Source organism: Phoenix dactylifera, chromosome 9 (genome assembly GCF_009389715.1).
Source record: "Phoenix dactylifera cultivar Barhee BC4 chromosome 9, palm_55x_up_171113_PBpolish2nd_filt_p, whole genome shotgun sequence".
Lineage (NCBI taxonomy): Eukaryota > Viridiplantae > Streptophyta > Magnoliopsida > Arecales > Arecaceae > Phoenix > Phoenix dactylifera.
Genome location: NC_052400.1, coordinates 8,934,753 through 8,961,238, shown reverse-complemented (window position 1 = coordinate 8,961,238; position 26,486 = coordinate 8,934,753). Strand labels below are relative to the sequence as shown.

At 36.7% G+C, this 26,486-nt stretch overlaps 1 long non-coding RNA gene across 1 annotated transcript; it reads right to left on the bottom strand.

The window, feature by feature from the left end:
• Positions 1 to 9,823: 9,823 nt before the first annotated feature.
• On the bottom strand, positions 9,824 to 12,840 carry LOC120111865. The gene is made up of 2 exons (XR_005513272.1): positions 12,241 to 12,840; positions 9,824 to 10,554 (listed from the first exon to the last, which is right to left on the bottom strand). It is a non-coding gene; the product is annotated as an uncharacterized LOC120111865 (long non-coding RNA).
• Positions 12,841 to 26,486: the final 13,646 nt, after the last annotated feature.

Here is a 26,486-nt window from a genome sequence, read left to right as displayed (position 1 = left end):
TGCAAAAGAGAGAGAAATGAGAGAGGAAAAGAGAACAATGTCTCTCTCTAGCCAAGGAAAGAAGAGAGAGGAAGAGGGTGCTTGTCGGTGACACCCAAGGTCAAGGACCAATGGCCGGCCAACAAGCGACTGATGGCCCACGGCGACTGGTGGCCGGCAACACCAAATCCATTCAAAACAGGGGTTCCGGCCCACTTTAACCTCAAAAATCATGCATCCCAATGGCCGGAGCTCCAGCCATGGTCTCCTGCCACTGCGGGGGATTGGAGGAAGAGCTCGGCGATGAGCACCGGCGGCCAAAATAACCAAAACCAAGCATGACCTAATTTATAGTAAATTATTGAATAGGGCACGATTGAGGAAACGGGTTAATATTTCAACTCAAAACCAGCACAACCATATCTGTTTTGGGTCAGGACCTAGCCGGTTAACACTGACAGCCTAGGTAATATTTTCTTGCCGAGCTAATGTAGGTTAACAGATTATTGGAAACATGTGTAGTTTCTCCCACAAAATTCTTTGGTGATTAGGTTATCATGGCTAGACTTGGAGAATGTTGTAGTTTTATATTTGTAAGATGACTCTCACCTAAGAATCTATAGCAGGAGATAGTTTATAGTCATCTAAAACAAATCCTTCAGAAACCCACTTGTGTGACAGCCACAAAATTTTCTCAAGTCTACCAAAAAGTTGACAGGGACCAATTTGTTCCCGAGGAAAGCCCAATGTAGGGCTCGACGGACATCTAAAGGGTATACGCAAAGGCAAAGGCAAAGCCAAATTCAATCGAGTCAACATTGAGAAATCCTTTCATTTGGTTAGTCCACGATGTGATGTAACGATGTTACATTCTTGCGCCGCTCATCCACTAAAACTGGCACCCTGAAATGTAGTTTTCCACCTTCATATGACTCGGGACACATTAGGGCTGTTAAATGATCTGAACAGCTCAAGCTTGGCTCAGGCTCAGCTCGAAAACAGCGTAGTTCCAGGCGTGGTTTGAAGCAAAATGAACAAACCATGAACCTGCAAATCTAAACTCCAAATTAATTTCAAACTGAGTAGAATTAGACCTGCCTATATAAGAAATTTCAATATTTATTTAATTTTAGAATCCCTTAGATATTATTTCGGATTTGAGTCAAGCTTGAACTAAACTAAATTTATTTTATTTCTAGCTCGATTTAGAATTTTCAAGCTAATCAAATAATCTCGTTTCAACTTAGAAATCGATTTAAAAAATAATAAATAAATCAAGCTTATCTCAATTTCAAACTAAAATTAATTTCAAACCCAAGCTGATTAGTCCTTGGATCCATCAAACTTGGCTCAGTTATATCCCTTGGATACATTAATTTGGTAAATGGATCGACAAATTGAGAATAGCTGTCTTTATCTTTGAATAAGATGTGATAAATAGATTTTTTTATTGAATAAACAATTTATGTGCCATATCATGATTAGCCTGTAGCATAACACGATACATTTGATTGAATGAAATGAAAACATTGCCCTCGACTTTATAATTACTTTTGTTAATTAAGAAATCTTTCGCTATTTTATAAAAGGAGATGGAATAAAATGTAGGAATTCACCCAGTCCTAGAAAACCAAGGGAATCACTGATCCCCTCCTATCCCCAGTTTGACCGGGACTGTATCCAATCATCATCTACTTCCTAAACTGGCCTTCATGTTAACTGATGCCAATTCCTTGATTTGTCCTGTAGCTTGACCTTTCCAAACTTTCTCAACAAAGCAACACTCAAACACGATAACATGACACAGAAAAGGACCTGTCTGTATTGCAGCTTCCAGCTGCATCATACAATGATCCATGAGATCCTCTGATGCTAATCGCTGAAGCAGAGGAATCTTTACATGGAGCAAATCAATACCGACCTCAATCCAAACATGTCGATTGAAGCCTTCCCAGATCAAGACCAATGGACTGACGTCAAAGCAAGAGGAAGACAAGCAAGAGCGGCAAACTCCAATGATGCTTGGATTGTACAAAAATAAACATAAAAAGATAGTCTTTGTTTCTCTGTACATATTTACATTCTATGAAGAGTTTCATTTGGCTTAAAACAACAAAGGAGGAAGCTTCTGTACATCTACTGGGAACATTAACTCCCTGCAATGACACTGATACGTAAGATTTAGGGAACGAACGCTCTATGAACAGCTAACAGTGAAGAAAGATATGCATGGGGGCTTTAATGCCCCCCATGCTTGGGTGAGGGGAAAAATTTACAATAGCAGTTCTCACAGTTTCAGGACCTTTGAGGTTCAGGCGAACGCAGAGCAGGTAAAAACCTTCTATTCTCACTTTGGGGCTCCTCCAAATGAAGATCCACACGATGGGGAGCCTTTTTCCACCTTCGCTGAAGGCCTTATCCCATGATGGTGTGCCCAAAGTATTAATGGCACCGTCTGGTAATAACTGTGCATTCCACGGACAATAGGGTTATTTGTGCGTGCAGGAGGTGAGCCAGAGAAGAATTCCACTTGGTTGCTGCTCTGAATACCTACATAGTCATCCTAATAGAGAAGTAGAAAGTTCTTCAGATTTTTATGTAACCTAATACAAGTAGAGAGGACTATTACTAGCTGGAGAAAGGTACAATACCTTGCTCAGTATAATATCCAAGATCTCTTGACTATCGTCCCCTTTGTGCACCCGGCAGACATGCTGCAGTAAAATGAGAATGGATTTAAAACTAAAAAGTTCATGCAGTCACATCCTAATAATAGAACAGATAAACTCTGTGATAAGTTCAAATCGTATTACAGTTTAAACTACATGATGCAGCTGTAAGCTTTCATCTATCAGCTAAAGAAGATGAACACTAGTTCATCCACTTTTAATTTTAATGTAAGAGCTTGGTTGCTCTGAAGAACAAGCTATTAACCAACTTATATTTAACGATACCTTAGCTGTCACAGATACCTCACTTTCGAACTGATTGCAAGATCCTCCAATATTTGTTTTTTATATTTCACTTTTATGGTTTTCATTCACTTAGGCCATGTAGCCCACATGAGAGATTGGTAAATAACAATATCTCACAAGAAAATAACCAAATAATAAGGGTGCATTTGTCAGTTCACACAAACAAAATTACTAAACAATTCCAAATAAGTTAATGGTTTAGTGTTTAGAGACCAGTACGACCTGATCAACCTGTCACATATCAAACATTGCAGGTCAAGTTGATCCTAAACCCATATTCTAAAGAAGACCAACCCGACTCATTTGACTTGAGCTGTCCAACAGCCCAAACTAACCCAATTTAGATGGTAATGACCTGCTCATCGGGTTAGTGGAACAACAACTAAGGCTGCATTTGGCATCATTGTCACTTCTCCCTTTTTTCCAAAAATTGAAAAATAGGAAATATGTTTCCTTTTTTGTCCTAAATTTTTGACAGCAGAAACATGTTTGGTAGTCGCTGTTAATTTTTTTATTTTTCACAAAAAAAATAGGAAAACCACATTCGGTAAGCCAAAATAGGAAATCTCTCTACAGTACTTTCCATGTTAGATGTTAAGCATACAGCCACCGACGATCAAGTTGAGGATATGTGAGATACACCATTAATTGCAGTATCGATTCTGCATCATCCATCTCACAAATATCCGTCGAACAAAATGCTAGCAAGGGTAGCATAGCCGTTGACATTCACGTGCTCTCAGTCTCTCGTACCACCATGGAATGTTTTTGTTATTGGTTGAACGGACACCATTGGTTTTTATCATTGACAGAGAAGCCGCTGTTGATTGGGAGAACAGTGGGGTGGAAGAGGCAGGAGGGAGCAAAGAGGGAGGAACTTCTTGGTGAAGCAAGTGGGATGGAAGCAACAAGGTAGTAGTCGTTGACAGTAGAAATAAATCAGACTTGATATGTAAATCAGACTTGATATGATTTCATATCTTAAAAAGTTATTCTTAAAAAATAATGAAAGTAAAAAGATTTCACTTCTATTTTTTCTATAAATTATAGAAGTTACTTTTAAAAATAAAAAAATAAAAATAAGGGCATCTTTCTTGCATCTGAATTCGTGTTTTCACTTTAAAAATAAAACATAGGAAAAAAAGTGATACCAAACAGATCCTCAAAAACAAACAGAAAAAATATGAGGCAAAAGATCTAAATCACATGATCTCCCATCCTCACCCATCAACCAAATCCAATCAAATCTGTTTGATGAAGATGCCAAAGTAATTGGAGGTGGAGAAGAGGGTTGATGATTGGAGAATTTGGAGCGAAGGAAGAGGATAAGGGGTAAAAGAGGGCCTACCAATTCTAGGATAGAAGGAATCCTCCTTCAATTAGGCAACCAGGAGAGCAGCATATTTGCGAAGGGGGAATGTCATCCTCTTCATCTTGTTCTTCCCTTTAGTTTGAAGCAATCAGATTTAAGGTAGACCTACCTTTATATTGAAAAACTTTAGAAAAAAAGAACATGTCTAAAGCAAGTAGAAGAGAGAGAAGGTTCTGCAATCATCTCCCACTCAGTTTGGTAGGTTACAGGACAATGGCTCGCATGGATTAAAACACCAAAAATCCCACCCAAGATTTGGGAAAGAAGAATGTTAGGCTTCCAGCCTATTCTCAGTTCAACAACAGCAAACCGTTGACACATCCCTGCCACTCAACCTAGTCATCGGTTGGCCAGGCATGTCTACCCACGAAGGTAACAGTGCGGCGGACTAGGTTGCCTCGTTTGTAGCAAAGCACTTAGGTGGTGTTCTTTAGACCAACTCTTTAGATGTTCCGATCGTGTTTGAGCGATATTTTGTTTTCTGACTTTATGAAATGTATTCATACTAGGCATGTATGAACCACCCCAATTTACCCAAAAAAAAACCGAGTCATCGACAATTTAATGCCCATTATGTAATATAAAAATGCATGTTGGCCCCTTTTTTTCAACTTTTCTCGTGGTTTAACAAATTACAATATATTTTATTAAGTGCAGCTTTCTCAACACCACTCCCCACTAAGAGCACCAGTCCCTTGTGGTAGTTGGGGATTAGTACTTTACATGAGATCACATGGGTGACCATGTATCGACTCACTCTCTGAGTATAGGGACTAGAGCAGGGATGGGAGTGGTGTGATAAAGCAATTTTTGTTTTTTCATACAATAAACAATAGGCTTCAAATGAGCAACTCGATCATGAGAAAACTCTTATTTTGCATGAATTTTAGCTCAAATAAGCCTGCTTTAAATTGTAAACCAACAAACACAAGTTATGATAGGCTCACTTGTGTTCGACTTGATTTAGCTCAATTTAAAACTACTATAATAATAACAATATCTACTTATAATAGCAACATTTTCATTAAAGTAATACTAATTTTGAAATATTTAATTAAATAGCCTCCTCTCAAATTAATTTATTAAATAAGCCTTGTTAAGTAGGTTCTAGTTTTCTTGCATTTCCGTGCAAACATTGTTTCACCACGGAACTTATTCACACCACGAGTATAGTAATGCCTTCCAAATAAGCATTATTTCGTGATGTAACTTATTCACTTCTCAAGCACAATGACACCTTCTTCCTAACTTGTTTAGTGTTTCTATGTTGCAGCACCTTCACCTTCCTCCAACAACACCACCATCCTACCCCACCTGAAGTTGCACAAACAAATGTCAAACTTAGGGAGCATGCGACCATATGCTTAACCTCTTGGATATGTTTAGTCAACCTTCGTCCACACTAGTCACACCCCACATTTCAGCATGCTCTAATGCATCCATAATTTGTGTCCCCTAAGCTCAAGCACCAAAATCTCACCCATGATAGCAGTTGGCTTATGGACTCCTGAATAGTTCGAAGGCAAGGTAAGCTTAACTTCCAACAGTTCCAATGTCAAACTTAGGAAGCATGTGACCATATGCTTAACTCTTGGATGTGTTTAGTCAACTTTGTCCGCACCAATAGCACTCCACATTTCAGCATGCTCTAGTGCATCCAAAATTAGCATCCCCTAAGCCCCCAGGACCAAAGTCTCACCCCATGGTCACTGTTTGCTTATGGACTTCTGAATAGTTTGAAGGCAAGGTGAGCTCAACTTCCAACAATTCCAACTCCCAATCCATAATAGATCTTTTAATTCTACAATAAGTAACATGCACAACTAATAGAATCCACAAGAGGGAGGATATCTCTTCAGTCTCTTATTCATCATTCGCATTTGCTTTCTGGCACATAATCAAGTTTGGATAAATGTGAAAATTCCACTAAGATAGAGTTTCTTAGGAAGAACATGTTGATAAAAGTTAAGAAGTACATTTGATGAATTATATGAAAGAATGCTTGTTTAAAATAAGGTGTCCATCGAAGATAAACACGTTGTCAAAGGATTGGCAACTCATTTAGAGAAAAGAGAGGTGGATAATGGAAATATTACCAAGCAAGCTACTTAATGTCGTTAATAATTAATTTGTTGGAGACAGCATAGATGAACTATATACCTTTGTTGGTTATTGCAGTCTATGGACACAGATGCGTTGCATCTTGGAAGTTTCTTTTTTATTCATCGTCAACTACAGACAGCCCAAAAGGAAATTGAAGTGGACAAAAGCTAAAACAAGGTGTAAGGCATAAAATGACACAATGAGGTGAGAGGAGATGTAAGATCAGAAAGGATGCCTCAAGTGTTGTAGCGGGCAATGAATATGAGATCATCCTATGGATTAAGTTACAATAATGACCATTGGTTGGATGCAAGGTCTGAAAAACTGGTACAGGGACCCGTACTTGTGGACGAGCGAGACAGTACGATACAAATCCGTACCGTGCCATTCCAGTCCTTTTCGGACTTTTTTATTTTTAAATTTTGAATTGAAGCCAACATATGATTTGCCGACTTCAATTTAAAATTCACAAAAAAAAAGAGGACTAGTTCGTTCCCTTCCTCGGAGAGGGAGATGGAAGAGAGGGAGGGGGCGAGAGAGAGCCACCTCGGCAAACCCTAACCTTAAGCTAAGGGCACACAAGAGAGAGAGAGGGAGAGGATTAAAAGAGGAGGAAGGGGGAGGGCTGCCTCAGCAAACCCTAACCCAAAGAGCATGCGAGAGAGAGAGAGAGAGAGGGAGGGAGGGAGGGAGGGAGGGAGGGAGGGAGGAGGGGGAGGGAGGGGACCTACTATCGGCAGAAGGGCAGACCATCGAGGGGGGGTGCAGTGCTTGCAAGTGAAGGGTACTCTCGCACTCTCACAATTTTTCCAAGTGCCGGGGGAGCGGGGGAGGGGGGCGCACTCTCTCACGTTCTCTCGATGCTCCTGAGTTGGGGAGGGGAGCAAACCAAATATACAGCTCGAACCATGCCTGTCCCGATCGGTCCTATTTGTTATGCACCGAACCAGCCAATTCAACCCAGTTTAGCATTCCTTGGTTGGATGTGGATGGGTACGTGGTTACGCATCATTAGAAAATTCGGTGAACAATGGATGTGAGACCATAGCTTCAAGTGTCGCTTCCTTTTGCCTCTAAGTTCCTCCGCTAATCTCGAGTTAGTAATGTTACAAACAATTTTGGATTTCATAAATCAAACCCATTTCACCAAAATAAGGAAAATTGGCAAATCTCTCCAAAGAGGGAATCTGATAGCAAATGAAATGAAATCGATCGAACTCAAGTGAAGATAGTAAGGCATTTTGCATTTTATGATGCTGCCATGCTAGCATGCAACTTTGAAAACAAGGAAGAGTACTACATCAAATAAGTTTGAGATGTTATATAATTAAATATTTTAAAACTATTATTTGTATGTAAGCCCCAAATAAATCCTTATATATCAAGAAAGCCTTGAGAGATGATGATCTAGTGTTTGGCGTGGTGAAGATAGCAATCTCCCATTTGTAAATTGATAAATACAATCCATCATTGGTTGGGGCACTACTCTTGTTTCATCATTTAGAAGTTGGATAATGAACCAAAAAGGATAGGAGTAGATTATAGAGTGTTATAGAAGATAAAATCTCTCTCAACTATTATATTGAGATATGATGGGATTGACCTCTATGGCAAACTGGGAGGAAGAGAAACCTTGCTAGCCCTAACACTTTAAAAAAGCATTTGGCCACCACATAGTGTTCAACGGTTCATGGGGTGCAAGAGATGGCAAGCACCGTGGTGGGCAACTTGAGCTCAATGACAGGCTACTAAATAGATAGCAGCACTTTACCTCACTAAGCATCTCATGGATAATGTTTGCATAAATTTCATGCCTCTAGTTTAAGATTCAACTAGTACTACTAAATATGACCAAACCTTACTTATATTGCACCAATAATTTTGTCAAACTAATTAATTGTTTTCTCATAAAGTCACAACTCACAACATTATGCCATTACTTAAAAAAGCAATGTGCTCAAAGATTCACTGTAAGGAGGGAGAGGAAGTCATGGTGCTTCATCATAATATTATTAATCCATAAAAAGTTTTAAAACACAACTTATAAACTGATCCAGCCTCCTACAAGCTTATGACGCTCACCATACTAGTTGTCGCATCAGGCTCAGGCCTGCCATATCACTCATTGTTAGCCATCAAAGGCCATTTGATGCCAACACACCAAAGGCCATTTGATGCCAACCCACCAAAGGCCATTTGATGGCAATTCCAATCTATAGCTGCCATTGCAGCCGCCATGCCCATTTTCTGGAACAACAGTTATCCCCAACCCACTTTCCCCCAATGATGACCCTACGTCCTCATTCCTCACTCCTGATCCAAGGCCAATCAGACCTGACTTTTGACCAGAGAGCGGTCAAGTTTAGGTGGTTCCTTTAGTTTATTCACCTTCTCTACAACCTCAAGTTTGTACTCGAAACCTACTTTGTTATCAACCTTGTTCAATCTTCTAAACACACTATCAGACCTTCTTCTTCATCTTCATCGCCCCTTTCACTTCACTGTTGGCTGAACCACTCCCCAGGACCTTCCCTTCGCCACTGCTTCCTACAGCCAAGATCATCAGTTGTTTTCCTATACTACTTACTCCTTTTCTTCATTTAATTGGGCTTATATGAAACGAACTTGAGCTAGCTCAAGAGTTAATGAGCTGCGCTAGAGTACGGTCGAGCTAGCTCATGACGAGCTCAAGGTGCCATCATTGAATATTAAACAAAGCTAGAGGTCGGTCTCAACTCATTTAATCCCCCATTGAATATTAATTTAAGCAAATAATGCCACCCACCATTTCCACTATAATGGCTAATAACTCTTATAGAAATCACTATGTAGTTTCCAAACCAATCTAATTCTTGGCCAAATTGGGCAAAAGCCTATTAGCACTCATCATTACAAATTTTATAGGGATTGGGAGATACACTAGAACCCTACATTTGTCATAACATATGCTTCTATTTGTATTTAACTAGCTAGCTCATGACAAGCTCGAGCTGCCATCATTGAATATTGACCAAAGCTAGAGGTCTGTCTCAACTCATTTAATCCCCCATTGAATATTAATTTAAGCAAATAATGCCACCCACCATTTCCACTATAATGGCTAATAACTCTTATAGAAATCACTATTTAGTTTCCAAACCAATCTAATTCTTGGCCAAATTGGGCAAAAGCCTATTAGTACTCATCATTACAAATTTTATAGGGATTGGGAGATATTGTTATTACTAGAACCCTACATTTGTCATAACATATGCTTCTATTTGTATTTAACTTTGCTTTTAATTTATTAATACAGCTTAACTTATATTTCATTTATATTTTGTTTATTTCATACGGTGTTTTGTTTTTCATTCTATTTGATATTATTTTAATTTTTTACTTTTTTGGTACTTTAATTTATCTTATTTCATTCTATTGTACTTCGACCTTAAAACTTTTTTCTTCAAATTTATTTTTAAAAAGTTTTTGTTTCTTAAATTCTGTTTTATAATATGAATCCTTTTCTTTAACATGCATTAGTTATGCCAGTTTGCTAGCAATTTTTAGACAACAATAGCTTAACGATTTGAATAAGAGAAAATATACTGCTTTAATTGATGGTAGTTGGAAACCCTATAAAGATGAACAAATGCTAGCCAAAAAGCACAATGCTCTTGAAATCTTCAGCCAAAGTCAAAAAAAAAAAAAAACATGAAAGTGGTAAACTATTATCTAACAAATGAAAAATTATATATTGCATAGACAGCAGGTAAATTACAAAATAGTTCATATGCACACTGTAAAAGGTCGGCACAAGTAGAGAGAGAAATTGTTATTGCTCGCATGAACCGTGTGCTGCTGCCTTTATAAGATAAAAACCGTATATGTAGCCAAAAAACTAAGCAAAAATGAAGACGGTATTTCTCACGTAACTCACCCATTTGACTTGGAACTGAATCTGTCAAGCTTGTCAATGACACAAGCAACACCAATAGCACGACGAGGTTCAGGACATATGACTGCAGTTCCAGGAGATGGAAAATCACCAGCCTGACAAAATCTTGATTTTGTATCAGGAGTGGATTCGGCAAATAATTTCCCAATGGCACTGAATCTACGAGGGCAATTCTCCATCTTAGTTGTTTCCTGGACAATAGAAAAAATTTAATTTCTGAAAAAGTTGGAACTTGGCAGCCATGATCGCACAGCATATAAAAGAGCATCAATGAAAGGAAACAGATCGTACAAGTTTTCATACAAACAGTATCTAAGAGAATGGTTCGAGTTTCTTCAGCAGAAAAGAGTAAATCAGGATGCATCAATTTACACAATGAAGAGGGATAAATTAGAATTTAGAAAACAGCCAATACATATCTTGTTACTAGATAATTCTACTATCTTTTGCCTATATGGGAAAGCACTACAAAATGAGTCGCTCTTGAAGGAAGTTACAACCTGGTGATGGCACAGAAGCTTCTTCAAGAATTACATTTGTTTAGACAGCAAGTTAATAAAATCTGTAATAAATCGTAGTTGGTTAATTAAGCTATAGTTGGCATGGAGAGAACAAATGTGGCAACTCAAAGGGATATGCTCATCGGTTGTTAGGGAGCATATGATGAAATTTTTTTTACTTCCTAGGGAGAGCAGAAAACTTCATCTGCAGCTATGTTGGGTACAAATCGCTTGAATCAACACCTTAAGATGAAAAGCCATGCTTAGTGCAGAATGTATAAAACATGAAATATTCAATTCTTGTAACAAGGAAGAACCACATGTATCAGATTTAGTATGATAGCTTAACATGACAAACAAAATATTGCATCTTGTGCGAAAAGCAAGAAACATAAAATGATTGTCCCAGTTTTAAGCTTAGATGACAAAATATATTCGTATGGTTGACAAGATGGAAATAATTAAATTACTTTAAATCTAACTAATTACAACTGCCAATAAAATGAAAACACCAAAATGTTAATCTAACTTCTGAGGGCCAGACTTCTCAGCATGGCTACCTACAGGTGCCAATGACAGCCACTTAACAAGAAAGAGGGAAACATAAATGATCTGTACCATGTAGATTAGTTATAACTATAAACCTCAGACATGCAATATTCTATTCAAGGAATGCTCGTCTGCAAGGAAAATTGCATGAAAACTGGTTTTCTTTTAGAAAAAGGAAATTTTTTCACATTTATTTTAACAGAAAACTGACAAATTCATGAAACGTTTACTAGATGTCCGAAAAACGTCTTTCCATGGAAAAGTTTTACTTTTCATTTCCTTGCAAACAAACATACCATTAACTCGTTTTCCAACAAACATCGACAGAAACAAGAATCCACCGTGATGAAAATCGTCTATTGGAACTGGCAAAAAGCGTCCATCTTATCATCATAAGCACCAAAAAACAATAGAAACAACCAAAAAGTTTCCAAAATCTGAAGGAATTCGGGGGTGTCAGTGCCAACAGAGTGCCAAACAGCGCAAGCACATAGAAATTAGGCAGAAGCATGTCAGCAAAATGAATATTTTGTCTAGAGGGCTAGAAAAACCGCAAAACAGGGAACATCTTCAGCAAACTTAAAACTGGTGAAGGAATAAGCAAAACTAAGTCATATCAGTCCTGTTGACAAGGCTGAATCCGGCCACCGCCACCAAAAATGTTTCAAGAAGAAGAATGTTAGATTAAAAAAAAAAAAGGCAAAATTTTGCGCTGAAAACCTTAGCGCGAAATACCACCAATCTAAAGCGGGATAGACAGAGGAACCCTCAGTCAAAACAGCGCAACCTGGATAAACAAAGGAATGCAAAGAAATCTCACGCTCTTACCTAACACGTCCTCGCTGAGCCCTGCCTCGCCGGAACCCCCCTCCAGATCTCAAGATCACGCTCCAAGATCCCCCAGACCCCCAGAACTCACGCTCCGATCACCGTTCGCCGCGACGCCGGAGCCCTAGCTCCCGCAAAAGCCTCCGAAAGGGAGATCTAGATGAACCCTAGATCTCCTGATAAAAGGCAGGACGCCGCTCGGCCGCGGCGGAGGAGGAGGCAAAGGAGAGGAACAGCGGGCACCGGAGGCGTGAGAGAAGAGAGAGGCGATCTCGTCGCTCGCCTCTCTCCCCTTCTACTCTTTTATCGCTCGCCCTGTCCCCCCCGCGCTCTCCACCGCTAGATGACAGGCGGCGGAGTTGGAGCTCACTTCACCGCCTTTGGGGCCATTATAGCGCTGACCGACTAGCTTCATCCGGTCTCCTAGATAAAATCTATTTTCCCTTTTTTCTAATCCCGGGGAGGATTAGTCAAGACTCATCTTAAATAACTCACACTCTGGATTTGGATGGTATCTTTCGCTCGAAAGAAAGATTCATGTTCTTTGGCACGAATTTACCGTCATAGCTGCTTTGTGATCTTTGCAGGCCACGGATGATGGATGCGTGGGATGCGATCCAACTGCCAAAGGTCGTGAAAAAGGAACAATCATCCTTTAGCGTGAAAGATACAATCCAAACCCACGCTCTATGATTGGCTCAAAATCTTTTCAAAATCTTAGTTTAAAAGAAAAATGACAACAACATTTTCATTGGGTAAAAAATGCCATAGCGATGATGGTCCCTATTTGGCTCCCCGCAAGGGATAGAGTTTTGGTAAGTTTCTTCTCAAAATTTGTCATCTAGGATCAATACAGTGATGACATTGGCATACTGGGAAGTTGTAATTAAATATCTATTTCAGCCTCTTCTAACATTCCCCATTTATTTCTCTACAAAGAGATAAAATTTTGATAGCTTCTTCGTAAAAAACGTCATTCCGTTCCAACACGGTTACGACTTCGGTGCATTGCAAAGTGGAAATTTAATATCTGCTTTATATTTCCATGTTTTGTCCGCAGCATAGCCAAGAAACTAATAGATTCTAAACCACAACCATCATGGTAACTAAATGAGTGTTTGACTTAGAACGTCCCATCTGGGCCATCCTATTTTGTCCAAGACTGAAAATATCGTGCATTATAAAATTCCTGTAGTAGGTCATGTTGGTGTTGCATAAATAGGGGCCAAGGTCCAGATCCACTTGAAGGGAGGGTTGGATATTTCTGAAATTCTCTTACTGAAAAAGCATGAATATATATGTCCATAATAAATAAAAGAAAAAATATTATATAAATAACTATGATGCGAGGAGAATATCAGGTAATATATAATTTTGGAACCAAAACATTCTAAAAAGTAACATTGTGAAGAAAATTATGAAAACATTCTCACTCATAGAGAAAACACCATATTATTGATGGTCCCTACTTATTCATCCACAAAAGGATAAAATCTTGATGATTTCTTCATAAAATAAGTCATCTAATTTTAATATGATCTAAACTTTGGTATATTGTGAAGTGAAAATTTAGTATTTACTTCAGGTTTATTGGTAACACTTAATGGACTTTTAAAATTGTAAGCATTTTATGTCATGACCCCTATATGAATCTCAAAGATTCATATATCTTATAGAATGGCTTGAAGTGGTAGTGATTTTCACTATAGAAAGAACTTAAAATGCATCCATGAAGGTAATCTGATGAGTTTTGAGCTCAGGATATCTTATACAATCCTCATATTACATGCAAAACATAAAAAACTAGTATAGACCCACACTACGTCCGTCAATGAGCCGTTGACTTAGAACATCCAATTTGGACCCTTATTTTTGTATGAGGTTGAAAAATACAACAAAGCAACAAAGCATTGTCAGCTGTACTAATCTCATTTTTTTCCATAATGCCACATTGGTATAAATAATGACAGAGAAAAGATTCTATCTAGGGGACAATTATTGAACTATGTAAATCTTAAAATTTATTTCTAAAACTTTCATATTCCCATAATACACCTATTCATAAATATTCCTGTTTTACAACAAAACACTTAGAATATCAAATTTAAACGTGAAAATTGAATCTATCCAAAATATCTTTCAGCAATTATTAAACTTTACTCAAATCTCTAGGGAATTTCTTTATCAAGAATATGAGTTCCGACATGAAATGGGACTCTGATTATGAATCAACAATTAAAAGATGATGACTTTCTACCATCCAAAATCCATGTTTAGTGAGAAATTTAATGGATAATGTTGCCTCTAATCCTACTCTCATAACTTCTCTCTATTCTTAGACTCTAAGATCCATCACAATGGAAACTAGGTGTAGGATGAGATTGATTATCCTTCATTGCATGGTCTTAGACTAGGAAGGATGTACTATGGTATTTAGTTATGGTTATTGAGATACATTTTAGTTTTTGTATTTGGATGTTTTTGGAAAGGGGTTGTCAGAGACTTTCTAGGGGTTGGTTTCTTTCTTATATTCTTTCGTTACTTCCGCAACTTTTCGTGCTTAAGGCGTTTCGGATGAAGGGTGCCAAGGCATCTGTGTTCAGGAAGAGGGCCAAGAATTTGTTATTTTATTAGTTTACTATTGACTGTATATTTTGGAGGTCTATTGTTTAGGCTTCTTGTTGGCCCTTGGTCTTTGGAACCAAGAAAAATAGTGTTAGTATGTGACATTTTGGGAGTCAAAAATAGTGTTATATGGTTCTTATCCAAGATTATCCCAAACATTACTACACTACAAAGTGGTAATTAAATATCTCTTTTAGCCCCATCTAGCAATCTCACCTTATTCCTCTGCAAAGAGATAGAATTTTGATAGTTTCTTCATAAAAGTTGTCATTTAGTGACAATACGGCTTTGAATTTGGTACGCTAAGTAAAAAATTTGATATCTACTTTAACCTCTCATGTTGTCTGCAACTTAGCCAACAAGCTATCACAAAGACCTAAACCACAACCATCGAAATACATTAATGAGTCTTTGAATCATAACATCCCATGTGGACCATCCTATCTTTTCCAAGATTGAAAATATCCTACATTATCTAATTCTCCTAATTGGTCATGTTGGTGTTGCATGGATAGAGGCAAGAGCCATGTTTTTCATAAAATGACGGTTGGACATAAAATTATGTTGATCGATTTTTCAAAACATTCTTTAAAAAGTAAGAAATGAAAAAAATATTTTTTTTTTCAAATTCTCTTACTGAAATAGTATAATATACATAATAAAAAAAGTGTCATATTCATCACTAGGATATTAGGAACACCCAAGGTCAGATCTAATTTTGTAAGCAAAACTTTCAAAAAAGTAGCATTGTGGAAAACTTTATAAAAGACATCCTCATTCATAGAGAAAATGTTGTATTGTTTATAGTCCCTACTTATTCCTCTGCACACGGATAGAATTTTGATGGTTTCTTCATAAATGTTTTCTAATTTTAATAAGGTCACAACTTTGGCACATTGTGAAGTGGAAACTTAGCATTTGCTTTAAGATTGTTTGCAATACCCAATGAACTTTTAAATTTATAAGCATTTCATGTTCAATCTCTAATTTATGTTGAAATTTGATGAACCCTCTATGAATCTCAAAGATCTCCATGTTTTATAGAAGGGCTCAAAATGGTAGTGATTTTCACTGCACAAAGGACTTAAATCGTATCCCATGCAGATCTCATATTATATGTGAAGCATAGAATACTAGTATAGGCCCAAACCACACTCATTAATGAGTCTTTGACCTAGAACATATAATGTCGGCCTCTATTTTTGTATGAGACTGAAAATGCCACCTAGTATCATCAATTGTACTAGTCTTTTTTTTTCAATAGTGCCATGTCGGTGTCGTATAAATAGTGGCAGAGAAAATATTCTATTTAGGGGGCAATTAATGAATTATGTAAATCTTAGAATTTATTTCAAAAACTATATAAAAGCCTCAAGAGTTCATGTGAAAACTTTTACATTCCCATAATATACTTATTCATAAAATATTCCTATACTATAATGAAACATTTAGAATTTCAGATTCAGACATGACAATCTAATCCACCCAAATTTTCTCTCGGTAATTAATATGACTTTCTCCATACCCAACTCTAGGGAATTTCCTTATCATAATTCCAACAGAAAATGGGACTCTGATTATGAATCAACAATCAAAAGATAACGACTTCCTATCATCCATAATCCATATTTAGTGAGAAATTTAATAGATGATATTGCCTACTTCCATAACTTTTCTATGTTCCTAGATTTGAGATCCATCCCAATGGGAACTAGGCATAAGATGAGATTGATATTACTTCACGGCATAGTCTTGGGTATACAAGGGTGTGTTATGTTGTTTAGTTTCGGTTATTAATGTACATTTCAGTTTTTGTATTTAGGTGATCTTGGAATGGGGCTATGACAGGCTTTCCTTATTTGTTATTCTATTAGTTAACTTTGGTAATTGTATTTTTTTGAAGTATTTTGTTCAACCTTCTTGTTGGCTCTTGACTTTTGGAACCAAGAAGAGATGGATGGACTCTTATATCATGCACTCACTTATTATTGAAAAATGATGCATTTATCCCTAACAAAAAGTCACAATAATAGTATTAGTACGTGGGACTTTAGGGGCAGAAAATAGTGCTAATGGTACTTGCCCCAGATTATCCCAAACCTATCCTTGTTTCTTGTATGCTAGGTGTTAAAGAAGTGCAAAAATCCTCTTCCAAAAGAGTTCTAAATATAGAAGTTTTATATATAGAATATTTTTATAATACTATGGTACTTGGCCCTGCAAGGTAAAATAAATGGTAGGCTTTTTTTGTATTTAAAATAATTTCTTTTTTATTCTCCTCATAGTCATTTGATTTAATTTGCCAAGACCATATCAAAGGCATCTCTTTTCTCTCCCTTGGGCTCAAACTTTCGTTACCATTCTTCCTATATATTTTTTTATGATGGGCTTGGCCCTTTGAACACCAAAAAAAATAATCACATGTTATTCCTCTTTATTTTCACTAAATCATGCTTCTCCATTCTATCCACAAATAGGTTATTACTTTGAATGTTAGCTTAATTTTCTTGAGATACAATTGTTTTTATCTTTTTTGGTAAAAGGGAAAATCATAAAACTTCAAATGATCTTAAATAAAGCTAAATTTAATATAAGCATCGATATTTGTTTTGCATATAGTAAATAGCATCAAATCAACATTTGTGAATTCATATACCATACATTAATATAAAAATTAAATATTGTCATCAATCTATACTTAAATTATTTCTAATTAGTTTGAGTATGTTCACGTGCATTGACACGTGCCATATAACTAGTAAATAAAAATTATTAATTTTCTCATATAATATATATAGAATAATATCATATTTGGACTACTACCATCCCTTAAATACCAAGGGAAAAAAAGATAGTAAATTATCTGTAAACTACTACTAAAAATAAATGAATAAACTCCTAGACCATAAAGTAATATAGCAAGATTATTTCACTAATTGGTTGGATATAGCAAGATTATCGCAAGATTATTTCCCTAAACTCCTAGACTGGTACTAGGTCACAAGAAATACATATTGTCAATAAATTTAATTCATATATTTGGATGTTCTTGAATAGTGAGAATAGGAAACATCACTTTTTTGAAGTTCTCCTATAGAATATCATAAAAAAATGTCGTTAGATGATGAATAGAAGAGAAAAATCTTGCACCCATGCCTCTAATATTAGGACCATCCTGGGTAAAATCTAATTTCTTAGATAAAATTCAAAGAAATTGACATTGAGTGCAAAATAGGTGTAAAATATCTCATTCATAGATAAAATATCATGTTATTGGTGGTCCCTACTTATTGCTCCAACAAGAGATTAAATTTTGATAGTTTCTTTATAAAAGTTGCATCTAATTTTGATAAGGTCACAACTTTCGTACACTGTGAAGTAAAACTTTAGCATCCACTTCAAGTTAGCTTGTAAATACAACGAACATTTAAATTTTCATATAGTATTTATGATGAATCTCTAATATACCCTAAACATGCAATAACTCCTACAAGAATAGTTGGTTGTACTAGTATCTTTTTTTCATAGTGCCACATTAGTGTCATAAAAATAGCAATAAGGACAAAATTCTAATTTGTCATATAATGTATATAAAATAATATCATATTTGGACTACCACCACCCTCAAAAAAAAAGAAAATAAAAGAAATGTAGTAAAAGACATAAGCAAATTGCTACTAAAATTAAATGAATAAGCTCTGAGAGCATAAAACCATATAACATAAATATTTCACCACTTACTTGGATATGGTACTTGAGTGAAAGTAGCATTTACAATAATATTGTGTCATAAGAAATGTATGTTGTAGATAAATTTAGTATATTTTTGGTATCATATTGTTGAAATATTCTTTAATAGTGAGAATAGTGGAAAAACATTATTTTTTTGAATTTCTCATATTAAACTATTATCAAAAATAAAAATATAGATAAATAATAAATAAAGAAAAAAGTCTTGCATAAATACTTAGAATGTTAAGTGCATCCTAGGTAAAATCACATTTCTCAGACAAAAGTTTATAGAATCTAACATTGTAAAAAAATGGTGAAAAATATCCTTGATTAAAGACAAAATGTCATGTTGTCCGTGGTCCCTAAATGTTCTTATACAAAATGGAAGAATTTTGATGGTTTCTTCACAAAAATTGTCACCTAGTTTTAGTATTGTTTAATATTGAGACACTGCAGAGTAAAATTTAGCATCTACTTCAAGTTCGCTCTTAATACATATTAGACTTTTGAATTTATATAGTATTCAATTATCAATCCCTAATGTATCCAATATATGTGATAACACTTTTGTGAATTTCAAAGATCCACATACCTATAGGAGAGCTCAAAAAGTGTTAGTCAATTTTCATTACATGGAGAATCAAAATTGCATCTATTAAGATAATTAATAACTACTTGATATAGGCTACAGGACTAGCACAAGCTATAAAGTTGCCCGATGGAAGACTAAGCAAGTATAATAATTAAAATAAAAATAATTCAAAATTTTGAAAGTAATTATTAATTTGAAAACTAAAGGCTAAAGATTTAGATACTAAGAAAGAAACTAGAAGAAAGGATAACAAATAGCTACTTTTCTTGCTACTCAAAGAGTCTCATCATCCTCAAGGACTTCACTAACTGGCACCTTTCAAATGCTCCTCAACTAGGGACTTCACCAACTAACCACATCATTATTCGTAGAATCCATAAGGATCGCAAAAAAACCACCATATAGAAAGAGAGTACCAAAGTGCAGTTAGTAAAAAGGAAGGTTTATTTATTTTTTAATGATCAAAAGTGAGCGTAAGACGGATATATAGGCTCTGGGGTCTTCATAAAGCTAGGGATGTCTAGGTATCTTTAGAGTTCAAAAAAAAATAAGAAAAATAATTCCTAAGACACCTAACCTAAGAAATACCATTGTGCATAGCCTTTTAGAAGGAAAAATTCTTCCAATGGCATGAAACACGCCACATCTGCCTTCAAACGCTAATTATTACGGTGTCGATACAATTTCAACCCAATTCTAGTCAAATTCAAACAAAATTTTATATTAGTAAAAAAAAATCTAACAACCACTGCCTACCAACACACCATCAATTCAACTAACTATATTGACACAACCTCTGATGGACTTTGCAAATACACAGTTAGTCCGACTGACTCACCATCCATTCGATCGACACATAGTTATTTAGGGACTTGACTATTGTGATATAACTTCACACTTTTGACTATATCATTTTCTATCGCAGCTCCAATCGAGTTGATTCAGATGGTGTTGGAAATCTTAATTCAATGTGGATATAATAGAAGTGCTTTGAGGTTCAAACTCTATTTAAGTCTTTCAATTAGAAAGAAAGCACGAAAATTGAGGAGTCCGGTGATGAAGATAAACCTATCATTAATTACCAGAAAATTCAAAAGCTTTCTAAAGATAAAGATGAAGAAGAAGAAGAAAGAAGGAAGAAGTAAAGTTTCAGCTAAGGAAAAGCTGAACAAAGAAAAGAACAAAAAGATATGAGAAAAGAAAGCTTCGGCTAAAGGAGAGTCAAGCAAAAAAAAGAAGAAGAAGGCAACTTGGAGCGACAACGAAGATTTTAGCTCCAAGAAAGAAGAAGAACAAAAAGTAAAGAACTTGTGCTATATGGCATAAGAAGATGAGGTAAAATTGGAATCCTATCTAATTTTATATTATATGAATTACAAGATACATTCAGAGATTTTTTTTTGAATTAAAACTATTAGGAAAGAAAAATAAAGAACTTAAAAAATTAAACTCCAAACTGTCTAAAAAAAATCTATTTTCAAAAGAAAAAGATCAATTAACTATAGAAAATAATGATCTGAAGTTAAAAATAGAAGACCTAAATAATGGCCAATTAACTATTTTCAAAATTCACACACCGAAAGAAGAAATTAGATTTAATTCTAGACAAACAAAAGTGTGTTCATGATATAAAGGTAACTGACTCTAACAGCCCATTCATAAAATATAATTATTATGGAAGAAAAGGACACATGGCACATACATGTTTTCTTACAAATAATATTGATGTTTGAAAATAAGGATTTAAAAAAAAATAGATACCCAAAACCAAAACTTGATTAATCAAACATAAATAAATATTTATCCCAATCAAAAGGTAACTTTTGATTAAATCTAAAAGGTAACTTTTTGATGCCATCAAAAAGGAGGAAAGAATAAGTTGAGTATATGCTTAATTGAATATAAAATTAGCTTGAGTTAATCTGAATATTTTATAAAGCACTTATGTGGAGTGATTGATCATAACCCTATTTGATTTTGATGAGATCAAAGCATTTGAGTATATCTTATGCTTACTAATGAATTCAATCTAGTGTTTCAGTGAAAATCTTATAAATTTATGGTTAAGTGCGTCTAGATTTGGTTCAAGATATTTTGGATAAGTTAAGAAGTCAAGTTGAACCAAAGTCTGAGACTCGAGTCGACTCCGGGATATTACGAGTCGACTCCAAGCGTATCAGAAGCACTGGCACAGGCTCGAGTCGACTCCGGAACATTACGAGTCGACTCCGACTGAGAACAGACAGATGAACAGAAAGACTCAATTCAAAACCTGTCAACGAGTCGACTCCTGAAGAGCGCGAGTCGACTCCGAAGCTTGCCGAGTCGACTCTGGAGTAGTATGAGTCGACTCCAGGGAGTTACAGACAAAAAGTCAGAGAGCAATTTTCGACCCTGAGAGCCGAGTCGACTCCTGAGGAACGCGAGTCGACTCCGATGATTGGCAGGTCGACTCCAAAGAAAGCTAGAGTCGACTCTCAGTGTTATACTAGGCAAAAGTCAGAGAGCAGTTTTTGGACACTGAGATCCGAGTCGACTCCCGCAATGCCCTAGTCGACTCCGAGACAGCGCGACCCCAAAAAGATAGAAGACCGAATTGTTGTCTCTGAGACGCGAGTCGACTCCAAGACAGCTCGAGTCGACTCCAAGGCAGCGCTACACCAAAAAGACAGAAGGCTGTGTTTCGGAAACTGAGAGCCGAGTCGACTCCGGAACAGCTCGAGTCGACTCCAAGACTGAACGAGCCAAAAGACAGAAGATCGGGAGTTCGGGTTCGGAGCGCCGAGTCGACTCCCAGTATTTCCGAGGCGACTCGAGTGGGCCAAGTTGAAGAATAGCTCTGTGGATTTCATGGGATGAGCCGACTCCAAAAATGCCAGGTCAGCTTCAGATTTTGGCGAGTCGACTCCGGGTTAAGTCGAGTCGACTCCCAGTCGAGAAGCTCACTTTAATTCAAATCCAGAACAGTTGCCGAGCCGACTCCAGAAAAGCATAAGTCGACTCCCGCTACAGCCGAGTCGACTCCAGATCGCGCGAGTCGACTCCGACCCCAACGGACACATTGTCAGGATGTGCAGAGTGTGCAGAACGGCTAGTAAAGTGAGTCTAACGGCTAGTTTCCGTGGGGAATGGCTTAAATAGCCACAGAGGACTGTAGCAAAGTAGAGAAGCAACATTCCACTTAAAGAAAACAAGAATCCTTCATCTGCAAACGATTTTTCAACGGAAAAGAAGGAAGAGCACCATTAACTCCATTCAACCGACTCTTCCCAGCATTAAAGAAGTCTCCTCCAGCCTTCAAGTCTTCCAGACATTCAAGAGGAGACAGAAAGTTCAAGAAGCCCTTCTCTACTCCAACTCAAACGTGTTTGAGGGCTCTAAACTTCTCTCTTAGTTATATCGCTGTATATCTGCTTTTTAGAAGCTCTATTTTTCTGTTTGTCTTTGCTCTTTCCATTTGGTCTTTACTTGATTCAATCAGGGGATTGAATCAAGGGTGTATAGGTTTGTTGGTGAGCCTAGGTTGAAACCAACGGTGTAAGGGTTCGATTGTGATCCCGGAAAAACAATCGGGGTGGTTCTAGTCGGTGAGCCTGGGAATACCGACCGAGTTCGTTGTGACCTCGTAAAACAACAAGTTTGGTTGTGAGCTTGTAAAACAACCGGCTGTAATCCGAGGGGATATAGTGAATTCCCAAGTGAGGCTTGGGGAGTGGACGTAGGAGCAAGGGTTAGCTCCGAACCACTATAAAATCCTTGTGTTTGTGATTGTTTGTGTATCTCTCTTACTTTCATTTCATTCACAGCACATAGCATCTAATTAATCAACTTGCAAAAAGTGTTAATTAGTATTTCGCAAATCAAATAATTGTAATAATTATTTTAAAACCCAATTCACCCCCCCCTCTTGGGTTGTTTATCTGGGCAACAAGTGGTATCAGAGTAGGAACTCTTTTACCCAAAGAGTAAAAGATCAAAATGACAACCCCATTTGGATCTTCCCACATTGAGGGCCAATCCACCCAAAGACCCCCATTCTTTAATGGATCCGACTACTCATATTGGAAGGCTAGGATGAGAATATTTATCTAAGCCCAAGACTATGAGATGTGGACCATTATATTAAATGGACCATACATCCCATCCATCTATGTAGAGGGTGTCACTGTACCCAAACTTGAAAAGGATTGGGATGACCATGACATGAGGAAGGCACAACTCAATGCCAAAGCAATGAATGTGCTTTACTGTGCATTAGATAGGAATGAATTCAATAGGGTCTCTACTTGCAATTCTGCAAAAGAGATTTGGGATAGACTTGAAGTGACCCATGAGGGCACGAATCAAGTCAAAGAATCCAAAATAAATATATTGGTTCATAAGTATGAACTATTTAAGATGGATTCTAATGAAACAATCACTTGCATGTTCACTAGATTTACTGACATTGTCAATGGCCTAAAAAGCCTTGGCAAAAATTATACTAACAGTGAGCTTGTCAGGAAGATTCTTCGCTGTCTACCAAGGTCATGGGAAGCCAAGGTGACGACAATCCAAGAAGCCAAGGACTTGAACAAGCTTCCACTTGAGGAGCTTCTTGGATCCCTAATGACGCACGAGCTCACAATGAAACAACACAGCGAAGAAGAGTCCACCCATAAGAAAAAGGTAATAGCTCTCAAATCTACATCTTCTAACATGGACTTGTCCTGCAGTAGCAGCAGTGAAGAAGAAGATCATGAGGGAGATGATGATGAGGCACTTCTCGTGCGCAAGTTCAAAAAATTCATCAACCGAAAGAAGTCCTTTCATCAAAGGAGAGGCCCCTCAAGTTCCTATCACAAGGATAAGGGTAAGGAAAGAGAAAATGAGGGGATTGGATGTTATGAGTGCAAGAAGCCGGGGCACATCAGAGCTGAGTGTCCCTTGCTGAAGAAGGGGAGCAAGTACAAGAAAAAGAAAGCCCTTGTCTCCACCTTATCGGACTCCGACTCATCATCATCATCATCGGATGAGAAACAAGAAGAAAAGGCCAATTTCTGCTTCATGGCAAATGAAAATGAGGTATCATCCGAAACGCATCTAGATTTTACCTTTGATGAATTGTATGATGCATTTAATGAATTAATGGTTGAATATAAGGCTATAAATCTTAAGAATAAAGAGCTAAAACTAGCCAATCAATCTCACCTCCACAAATACAATAAATTAGTTAAGGATAAGGACTCTATCACTAAAAAAAATGTATTACTTAAAACAAGGAATCCAATGTTGATTCTAAAATCTAATACCTTAACTAAGGATAATGAAAAACTAGCCAAGGAAATCTCTGAACTTAAAAAGGATAAACTAACTATTGGAAGTAACTACACAAAAGACTTAGATGATCTAAAAACAGAAAAACAAAAATTGACACTAGAACTTGAAAAGTACAAGCCGTTTGTAGAAAAATTTACATATTGCTCAGAAAAATTAGAGATGATACTTAATAGTCAACGAGCTGTATTCAATAGAGCTGGTTTAGGGTATAAACCTAAAAATAAGCAAAAACTACTTAGTAATTTCTTTGTTAAAGCAGGGGAGAGTAAAATTAAGAAAATAACATGTTTTTGCTGTGGAACATTAGGACACAAAGCAAATGTATGTGATTATAGAAAAGAAAAAACTAAAAGAAAAATTAAAAGGGTTTGGGTTCCAAAAGGAACCAACATTACTAACCATGAAGGACCCAAGAAAACTTGGGTACCTAAAACTGTATGATTTGCTTGTGTAGGAGTGTCTTGCAGCCAAGGACAACAAAAATTGTTGGTACTTGGATAGTGGCTGCTCAAGACACATGACGGGTGACAAGGATCAATTCTTCACCCTTGAAGCTAAGAAGGGAGGTGCTGTGACGTTTGGAGACAATAACCAAGGTCACATCATTGGTATAGGTAAGGTACAAATTACCCCTTCAACCTTTATTGATAATGTTCGATATGTTGATGGTCTTAAGCATAATTTACTTAGCATTAGTCAATTGTGTGATAGAGATTTTGATGTTTTGTTCAAACCATCACTATGTATCATAACCAACTCAAGTGACAATAGTTTAGTTTTTAAAGGAATAAGACGTGGGAATGTGTATGTTGTAGACCTTGAGGATCTTGCCAAACATAACCCATGTTTAGTTGTTAATGAAACTAAGGATAATGATGCTAGTTGGTTATGGCACCGTAAGTTAGGGCATGCAAGCATGGACACAATATCTAAACTAGTTAAAAGAGATTTCGTGATAGGTTTGCCAAAACTAAAGTTTGAAAAGAATAAAATATGTGAAGCTTGTCAATATGGCAAACAATCAAGGAACTCCTTTAAATCCATAAAGTGTGTCTCTACCTCTAGACCTCTAGAACTACTACACATGGATCTATTCGGACCAACTAGAACCACAAGTCTAGGTGGAAATAAATTTGGTCTAGTTATTGTAGATGATTTTTCTAGATACACTTGGGTCATGTTCTTAGCTCATAAAGATCAAGCATTTTCAGTGTTTAAGAAATTTCATAAGGAAGTAACCAATGCTAGAGATACTTTAGTCATAGCTATTAGAAGTGACCATAGTACCGAATTTGAAAATCATTTATTTGATGAGTTTTGTAGTAAAAAGGGGATAACTCATAATTTTTCTGCACCTAGGACACTACAACAAAATGGAGTTGTGGAGAGGAAAAATAGAACTCTAGAGGAAATGGCTAGAACTATGTTGTGTGAAAGTAACCTCCCTAAGTACTTTTGGGGAGAAGCCATCAATACTTCATGTCATACATTAAATAGAGTTTTATTGAGACCCATTATAAAGAAAACACCTTATGAACTTTGGAAAAACAGAAAACCAAAGGTAAATTACTTTCATGTTTTGGATGTAGGTGTTTTGTTCATAATAATGGGAAAGATAATCTAGAAAAATTTGACTCTAAATCTGATGAGGGTATATTCTTAGGGTACTCTACAACTAGTAAAGCCTATAGAGTCTTTAATAAAAGAACCCTAGTTATAGAAGAATCCATACATGTTGTTTTTGATGATTCTAGTGATACCTCATCTAGTAAGAGAGTTAATCTTGATGATGATGCTGAAATTCTTGAAGAAAAGATAGATGAGATAACGTTACAAAATGATAATCAAAAATTAATTGGAGGTGCATCATCAAGCCAAGAGGCTATTATGGATCATGGGCTGACTAAGGCTTGGAGGTTTGCTCACGGGCATCCTAAGGAATTAATTCTAGATGATCCTTCTCAACCTGTTAGGACTA